The sequence below is a fragment of the Silene latifolia genome, chromosome 11 (genome assembly GCF_048544455.1).
Source record: "Silene latifolia isolate original U9 population chromosome 11, ASM4854445v1, whole genome shotgun sequence".
Classification (NCBI taxonomy): Eukaryota; Viridiplantae; Streptophyta; class Magnoliopsida; order Caryophyllales; family Caryophyllaceae; genus Silene; species Silene latifolia.
This window is the reverse complement of record NC_133536.1, coordinates 57316175-57325575: the sequence shown is the minus strand read 5'-3', so window position 1 is coordinate 57325575 and position 9401 is coordinate 57316175. Positions and strand designations below refer to the sequence as shown.

Sequence of the window (9401 nt, the reverse complement as noted above, 5' to 3'; positions counted from 1 at the left end):
GAGAAACAGAGGTAAGACGCTCACGCTAGCTCCTAGGTCACACAACGCATTATCAATTAAATAAATTCCAATATGACAAGCGATTGAAAAACTACCCGGGTCAGCCAGCTTTGGTGGAGTCTTATTCTGAAGAAGTGCGGAGCACTCCTTAGTCAAAACCATCGTCTGAGTGTCATCTATATTCCTCTTACGTAAAAGAATTTCTTTCATGAATTTCGAGTAAGAGGGTACTTGGGTTAGTAGCTCGGCAAACTGAATGTTGACTTTAAGACTCTTCAAAAGATCGACAAATTTGCTGAATTGTTGCTCCGCCTTTGTTCTCCGTAGCCGCCCTGGAAATGGAACCTGAGGTCTATTGGAATTATCTTTAATTGCAAAATTATCGTCCAAATTAGATTTAGACGACAATTTATCATCCTCAGCATCAATATTGCTCGATCGAGTAACATCACCACTCGATCGAGAACTTTTCTCAGCAATTTTACTCGATCGAGTACCTTGGGTTACTCGATCGAGAGATATGTTTTCTGCATTGCTTGATCGACCACATTTTTCTCCTCCATCGATCACTTTTTCAGCAAATTCACTCGATCGACCATCAGAAATTGGTCGATCGAGGACATCTCGTGAATTAATCACCTTATCATCAAAAGACACCTTTTCGTGAACAACAACTTCAACTCCCGAGTCTGGAAATTCAGCATCTTCAGTCGGCATTTTGGGTCCCTCATAAGAAAGACCACTCCTTAAACTGATCAAATTTACCGTCTCATGAGGTTTCTTGTCAGGTTGTGACGATAATTGACCCGATTGTCTTGAAGATTGCTTACTAGCCAATTGAGCTAACTGGGACTCAAGCAATTTAAAAGATGCATCTCTCGTTTGTTCATTCTTCTGAATCTGAAGTGCAAGTGTTTGCACTAGTGATTTCAACTCAGCTATATCATTGTTTCCACTAGAATATGCTTCATAGTGATGCTGCGGTGGGAAAGAAGGAGGCTTTTGGAAGCATTGTTGTTGATTCCGATGAGGTCGAACATAAGTTTGTTGGTGCTCCGGTGGAGGTGTTGGAAGCAACACATTCTGGCTAGACCACCTCAAATTGTGATGAACTCCAGCTTGGTTGTTAAAATAGGAACCTCCTTGCCTGAATTGTTGAAAAGCAAAGACTTGCTCTTTCTCAGCTAAACACTCCACTGCACTATGTCCATCAGTACCACATCTCTCACATGAGATGGTCTCTTTTCTAGACAACAAGTGTATCGTCTGTTGATTTCCCCCCAGCTTGCAATTCTAACTTGTCAAATCTTTCATTCATGGCTTCCAGTTGAGCCACAAGTGCACTATTATCTGTAGAAACTGTTCTAGTGCCACTCCTTGGATTCCCATATTCAGCACAATGGGTAGCCATCTCCTCTATAATATGCCAGCCCTTATCATCATCAATGTTCTTCTGAAATCTTTCATTGGCTCCAGCATCTAAAATAGCACGGTGGTCATCATACAACCCATTGTAGAACTAGTTGCACAAAAACCACTGGCCAAACCGGTGATGTGGGACAGACCTAACCAGCTTCTTAAACCAGCACCATGCTTCATACAAGTTCTCAGTCGGACTTTATTTAAAACTTGTAATCTGCCCTCGCAATGTATTAGTTCTCTGCGGAGGGTAGTATCTCTTGCAAAAAGCAAGAGCCAGGGTTTCCCAATCAGTAATCCCTGTTCCAGTCCTATCTAAGTCAGTCAACTACTCTCGGTGTGACACTCCGCGATAAAGCGGAAAATATAACTAATAAATTAAAGCAGAAATTTGTGATATTTTAAAAACTTTTAAAATTACTAATTAAAGAATAGCACGCGGGTGCCACTAATGAAATAAAACAAATACAACAATAGACAAATTTAGGTTATTACAACCCAAGTCTAGAAAACGGGTAAAAGATATCCCACGAATAAACATATAAGGGGTTTCTAAACTAAAAACTAAGGTCCAAGGGTTTAGTTCTCGCTAGCCCACACGTCTTCCCCACGTAAACATCTTCACGAACCTGTCATTCATGTAAACATGAAAGTCACAGTCAGTGGGGAGTAACTCAAGGTTCTCCCAGCCACAAAATGTCAAAACGAACATAACAAAGAACTTAAACAAACAATTATATTAGATAAGACATGAGTGAATCGAATTATAACTAGACATGGGATCATACATGTTTAAACCAACAAGGATAAAAGAAATGATGGAATAAACAAGTAAGGCATAAGCAACAATAAATAAATGGAGAAGAAAGACACGGAAACAGACACGACCACTTAGCCACGAGCACGTATTTCAAGTAGATATGACCAAAGTAACCATCCAATTAATGCAAGACATTTACTACTCTTAGATTATAATTTCCCCGGGTAGGACTACGATAATGATACGGTCCTAGTCTAAATCTGCAGATTCTCGGGTGTACATCCCGATTCGACGTGCGCCAGCACAGCACGCACCCAAGACTCGACTACTCATGAAGACCGAGTACCCCAATCGCCAGAACAGCACGAAAGTGGCGGATAGACTAAGATAAGACTCACTTGCCAGCACAGCACAAGTGGACCAAAACCACACTTGCCAGAACAGCACAAGTAGGTCAAACCCGTACTTACCAGAACAACACAAGTAGGGCGTAAATGTAAACCAAGAATATATGATAGTGTCATGGCATTTATACAAGAGTATGACTCACAAGTGTAAGACCAACACAAAGTGTGACACCCTCATACATTGCGGAAAAGTAAACACGTAATTCTAGAATAAAACTGCATGGATATGTTTGTAATAGGTTCATTTGGGTAAAAACCTGTAATTTTTAAAACCTGAACCTGTTATAAAGATATCCAAATTGAAAGGTGTCAAAACATACAAGGTCTAAATAGAAGTTTCATAACATAACCATCGCTAAAGTTGCGAATAGCAAAGTTATACAACCAAATGTAATGAGGGAGACATATGTCCCTAAAATGTATGTGACATAAAAACTCGTATAAGAGTCTCTACAAATAAAACCAAATCTAAGTAAGTCCCAAGGTTACTTTCCTCGCTAGCTCGTCCATGAACCCCATATAAGCATCACCATACCTGTCGATCGCATTTTATACAAATACGAAAGCCACGGTACGCAATGGGGGAGTAACTCAGAGTTCTCCCGACCACGAAATGTCATAATTAATATAACATGTAAACATAAGAATATGAATATGAATAACACATAGCCTTAGCATATAGATGCTAGACAATCGTGCTTATCATGTGAACAACAATATAACAACACATAGTCCTAGCATGTGAATAATAGACCGACTCATACTACACTATCATGTGAATCACATAACATCCTGGAATCCAAACTCTATCAACCATAGCCGGCTTGCATCTCACCTTCTATGATTCATAGAATCATCAAACAAGAAAGGACAATATATCTAGAGACACGCATAAGTTCCTAGCACTAGTAGAAAAAGTGCCATTGACATCGGTTATTTTGCCCCATTTACATCGGTTTTGTGGCGATGTTTCTGGGGGCGACGTATATAGTATTTTAACCTTAACATCGGTTTTAAAACCGATGTAAATAGAATACAATGTACATCGGTTATGTGAAAACCGATGTTAATAGACTCTAATTTACATCGGTTTTGGTGCATAACTAATGTAAATATCACCTTATTTACATCATTTGTTAACTAAAAACGATGTTAATAGGTATTTTTTACATCATTTATTAATTCAAACCGATGTTAATAGGCATTTTTGTAATTAAAAAAATATATATATTTTGAGGCGTTTCTTATGGGTAAAACGCCTCAAATGAGAGTTGCCATCAATTAAGAAAAATTACACATCAAAAGCCAATAATTTATAAATAAATACTCCAAACTTATAAATATACACATGTTTTGAACATAAATAATTAGATCTACACTTAAACAATACCTATAGATACAAAATGTCAAAAAAAAAAAAATAGCATAATAGTTTAATACTCCTCGTTAGTTCCTTGTATCCGAGCTCCTTCTAACTAGCAAGATTGCATCCAGTTTTCAACTTGGAAAGGCTCGTAGCTCATCACCAGTATCAACAATGTATCTGTCATGCACAACACATGTATACCTAGTTCAGGACAGGCTACCCATGCCTAAAAAAGCTGAGTAATGTCGAGTTCAGCAGACTCGTGTCCCGAATCTAAGTAAAATAGATAGTATAAGTGTATAAGAGTAGAGTAAGAATGGTACCTGGATGTCCTTGTATTTCATAATTCCTTTAAACCGATCAAGTATGTACAAGTAACCATCATGATCGTAGTACGCTATATCCCCTGTTCATATATCCTGTCAAAGGGGGAATCTCACGTATAATTAATCACAATTATTATTGGTTAAAGCTCGAATAGTGTAAAATTTTGATAAATTCTCCTAAGACGTTCATAGTTCTACATGAATTCTTATGGCCAATTGAAACATTAGTCAATCACATGTACTATTTTCTTCAAACAATGGACATTTAATTTTGTACTAGTATAGAAGCCTGTTATACATTCACATGGCCACTTCAAATATACAGAGGTTAAACAATTAAAGAGTACCAAGTCCAAAGCCAGATAATGAATAATAAAGTTATCACACAACCTAGCGAATAAAGCTTCTATAAAGTACTCCGTATGTGTAACATACTTTGAATAAATATCTAGGAACTCGTCAAATTACTCACTATTGCTCTGTACTCAAATTACTCACCATTGTAACATACTTGATAAATATTGACCTTTCGTTTCTTTTCTCAACGTCATTCTCGGGTTTTCCGATCTCCCTGAAAAAACCTATGGGCTATTAATTTGTCACTTTAACGCCTATAATCAGAAGAAATGTTAAATTCTTAAACAAATAATCAATGAATTTTTTTTTTAAAACAAAACTTCAATTACTTTATTCAAGAAAGAGTAATAGACACTAAATAAGTAGCAACACAAAACAAAGTGAATCTAATTCTACCTCAGTGTGTGCTTAAATACCTTAGATTGATTGGGATATAAGTAAAACCCTCTGACAGTTGGAGTAATATCATAATCTTTGCAACTTCTGTCATCTCCACATCTACATCCTTACAATGATAAGAACAACAAACGCATAATTGCCAAACTGATGTTTTCACTAGCAGAAACTATCACCCCTTACCTTGTCATGTATCCAATTGAACAACTATGGCATCAAACCAAGAGAGCAAAGCAAAGATACAAGATGAGCAACATAGCAACTGTACAGGTAAATACAACTATTTTAAGGGGTAACATCAATATAAACTATTCCATAATTTGTCGCCTTAAACACTGACATAGCTTCACAGAAGATATAGTGTCATGTAAAATGCTCACTAGACTTCCACTTAACTAAATAAACCCCTGAAGTAAAGGTGTATAACTTACAGATAAATTGACCATGCGAGCACTCTGCAGAAATAAGACTATCGAGATAATATTCCGGATAGGTGAGATAATTCGGATAACAAAGTGAAAAAAAAAGTGATTGTGATACTATCACCATTTATCATCTTATTCAGTCTGGCTCAGAATGATTCAAGCATGATTCTACGAAACTGCGACATTCAGTTCAGCACGAGTTTACATGGTTACCTTGTACTCTTTCCGTCTCAATTTGTAGTTCAGCGCGAGTTTCCGTCTCAAAACTCAATTACCCCAAGTGCCACAGAAACTATTAATTAAAAGTATCATTGATGAATTAAATTCAACTGATACTATCAAACACAAACTTCTAATGTCGCAATGCTTATTGATGCCAAAATGTGTAACTTGATGTTGTAACAGATTGATGGAGCAACTTCATACAATGCTTGAGTAGCAATGCATTGGTACTAGCATAACTGCGTAATGAGATTCAATGCTTCCACATCAAGCCTCAATAATTTGACACGTCAAGCAAGATATGCATATATTGCTAAAGGATAGCTACAACTACAAAGCTACGTATCTTGGCCATTTGTACACTTGATATAATCCTCGTATTGTTTGTAGTGTATAACAATTCACTAAAAAAAGCAAAATGAAAAAACGGGATAACTGCACCACACCAAGTTTGGATAGTAATAAGTAACATACTCAAAGAGCATAAGCTGCAAAAACTTACTTGTCAAGGCTCTGAAGGTACTTATCATATATGAGAAAGTGAAGTCTACTTCCTGAAGTATTGGTCGATGCATCAAAAAGGTTTTGGGCAGTTACATAAATACTAAACTCAAAGATCTACAAATAAACAAAAAGATTAATTTATATTGCACATAGTATAATAGATATAAAAGATTTTCACCAAAGAAAGAGAAAGCATACATTAGGCCAATCAACAAGGTTTAAGATAATAATATTTGGCATAAAGTCACATGGGAGTATTTGACCCGTCAGTCCGTCACGGATATAACTGTCTTAAATGAGATTCAAGATAATGCCTTCAACATAATCCTTCTCAAGTTGGCACTTAACAACCAAGATTCAACTCGATGCATAATTGAAGGAACAAATGAGAAGGTATCAAAAGTTGCAACTGATACAGGAGTACATGAGACATAATGACAAGACATAGTTTCTGAGGCAGTTCAACATAAGCATCACTTGACATCAGTGGCGGAGCCAGGATTTGAACTTAGGGGGGCGAAAAATTTTAGGGGGCGAACGACTAATTTCATAAGGCACCCTAAAAAAAATTTAACCAAAAACTTTGAAAATTTCCTCCGGGGAACCGCCTCTGCTAGCCCCCTAGCTCCACCACTGCTTGACACTACAAAATAAAATTGAATGGAAAATTCCAAATATCATGCATCACTAAATAGATTTAAGCAGGTTAACACTTAATACTATGAATCTGTCTTCATCAATAATTATAATTATTAATAAATATCATTGCAACCCAGTGAAATTCATCAATACAGTCACTAAATAGATTAATCCAAACACATGTGTTATGTGTATCATTTGAACATTTGAGTTCACCACAATCTATGGCTAAAGCTTACGAATAACTAAGTGGACTGTATGTTTGGAAAAACAAGGCGAGTGACTTCACCTGACAGTTTCACACCCAATAAATAAAACATGAGTTTATCGCCCATCGGAGCGCCGTTGTCATCCACACTCAAAGCACCATATAAGGAGTCGGCCATCGTCATCCACACTCAGAACCATCACAACAACCCTGACCCCAACACCATCACCCTATAAAGAACTCCATCGCAACACTTAAGCGACCACCGGAGCGCCGTCGTCGAGAACCATATCGAGATCTGAATGCCAGATCTCCATTCACTCGTTTCCTCTTTAAATTCGACATTTGAGTTATAGATCTACAAAAGTCGAACTTAAATTAGAAAAACCTAACTCCATCAGGGAACTAATCGGGAAGTTCAAGGCCATAAAAATCCGAAAAGGTACGGTTCTTCGCCAGAAATAGAAAGAATGGAAAGGGGCTACGGTTTTGTGACGCCATCTGTGTGGTTGGCAAAGGGAAGTGATAGGTGGTGCTGGTGGTGCCGTTGATGAGTCGGCTATGTTTCAAGGACAAAAAAAAAGGCAAATTTAATTATGAATTATGAGAAAGTGAAGGGTCGTGTGAAGAGGAGGAGCTAGGGCAGTTTGTTTATTAAGCTTTTTCGGTTAAGGAGAATATTTTTACATCGGTTATTTAAACCCGATGTTAATAATACTCATTTACATCGTTTATATTAAAACTGATGGTACACATATTTTTGTACATCATTTTTAAAAACAACTGATGTAAGGGAAAAAAACTTGTACACATTTTACATCGGTTTTTGTAAGAATCGATGTTATTTATAAACATTTACATCGTTTTAATTAAACCGATGTTTTTGTGGCGATGTCAATAGGACTTTTTCTACTAGTGTAGTACAGTCAATAGTCACTTTGTAACTCGAGTCTATACCACGAGGTAAGGTAAACACCCTAGTCCTAAACCTGCGCAGACCTAGCGACATGCTGAAAACTACCGCATCCAAGCCCCATGATAACAACACATGAGTACCCCTAAGGAGTCCACCAAAGGGTTGGCTAGTACTTAAGCTGACTACATACTTCTAAGAGTACGTCAGGAAGTCATACCCTAACTTGGATATAAACCCACCAAGCTAAAACACAAAGGCTATTAAGCGGTGAACATACACTCGTCAAAGACTATAAGGGCCTATCTATGACGATGGTCTAAGATACCAACACCACACAAGACAAGTAGGACACCCACTTAACCATAAGAGGGGCAACGAGTCGAAACTGGCAACATAAATACTTATACTCAAATCGAGGACTCTAGGATAACATCCTTCCTTGTGAAAGACTACAAAAATGTAAATTCAGCTGACAATCCAACAATATCCACAATCTCATTAGTAATCCAAAACTCAGCGAACCGTTAATCTCATAATTCATGAGAACAAGCTAAAATGGCAACAAGGCAAGAAGACTCAAGTATAAGGCAACCAATTCATCCAACAACCAACATATGAAAAGACAATCATACTCAAAGACAAATCCTCGACCCTAGTCCCGCGACGGGTCATCGGTCAAATCGAGGCTGACCAGTTTAAACCTAGCTTGACCAAACTCATTTGGTCAAATTGGCCCAGCTCAGAGTCTTGGCCCATTTTGGCCCACATCACGAAATTTACGACAATGTCATACTCTTGCCATTTTTAATTTCTATCATGTGAAAACTATTGACATAGAGAAAATATGCCAACTTATAAAATAACCAATTCAACGGAAATATTAGCTTAAACAATTTCCTACATGCCAAAATACCAACATACTTCAAAACATGAACCATAGGCCCAAAACATCAAACAATAGACCCAAGACCCGACCAAAAGTGACGGGTCAAAATCCGGGCCGGACCCACCGGGCCTGCCGGGTCTGCCGCGCCCCTTTATGGGCTGTTTTGGGCGGTTTTTCCGCCCCTTTTCCCTTTTTCCTACCAAAATCCGTTTCAAGCTCAATTTAATACCGTCTCAAGCAACAATCAACAATACCCATTTTGTTTCAATACTCAAGTATATGAAATAACCACAAATTAGTAAACTTTAACAACACAAGTCATGTGAAAAACGAAACTAACACATTATCAATCACCTAAACACTTAACAAACAACAAACACAACATCTATGTGACATTAAATCGTCGAGTAACTCGGAATAGTTACCTTAAGCTAGCAAAGAGACAAGTAATAACTTGAGAAAGCTTCTAAAACCCAAAATTACTCTTCATCTTCAACCACATATGAGTCACCTAACTCATCTTCAAATTCTTCACCTATAAGAACAACAAAAACACAATTATTAAGCTTA

At 37.5% G+C, this 9401-nt stretch overlaps 1 long non-coding RNA gene across 2 annotated transcripts; it reads right to left on the bottom strand.

Moving 5' to 3' along the window:
• Nucleotides 1–3877: 3877 nt before the first annotated feature.
• Nucleotides 3878–7624, bottom strand: LOC141614876 (uncharacterized). Of its 2 annotated transcripts, none has more exons than XR_012529433.1 (4): nt 5032–7624; nt 4777–4849; nt 4276–4371; nt 3878–4129 (listed from the first exon to the last, which is right to left on the bottom strand). It is a non-coding gene; the product is annotated as an uncharacterized LOC141614876 (long non-coding RNA). The 2 variants fall into 2 exon arrangements; XR_012529434.1 differs by having other exon boundaries at nt 4777–4859; nt 5032–7597.
• Between the last annotated feature and the right edge of the window lie 1777 nt (nt 7625–9401).